Here is a 225-nt window from a genome sequence, read left to right as displayed (position 1 = left end):
TCAACACTTTTTTTTGACGAAATAATATTAGTCTCGTTAATATCATTATACATGACAAGTGCACTTTGCTTCCGACACGACTGATAAAAAAAAAGTTCATATATGTATCTCCTTCATTTTTTATTTGTTCTCTCAAAAGAAACTATTCTTTTTGAAAAGAGCAGATCGCCTTTAAGATGATTTAAGCCTTTATGCTTGCCTGCAACTAGACAAAACAGGGTGCAC

This window comes from Penaeus monodon, chromosome 19, assembly GCF_015228065.2.
Source record: "Penaeus monodon isolate SGIC_2016 chromosome 19, NSTDA_Pmon_1, whole genome shotgun sequence".
NCBI lineage: Eukaryota > Metazoa > Arthropoda > Malacostraca > Decapoda > Penaeidae > Penaeus > Penaeus monodon.
Note: the sequence above shows the minus strand (reverse complement) of the source record.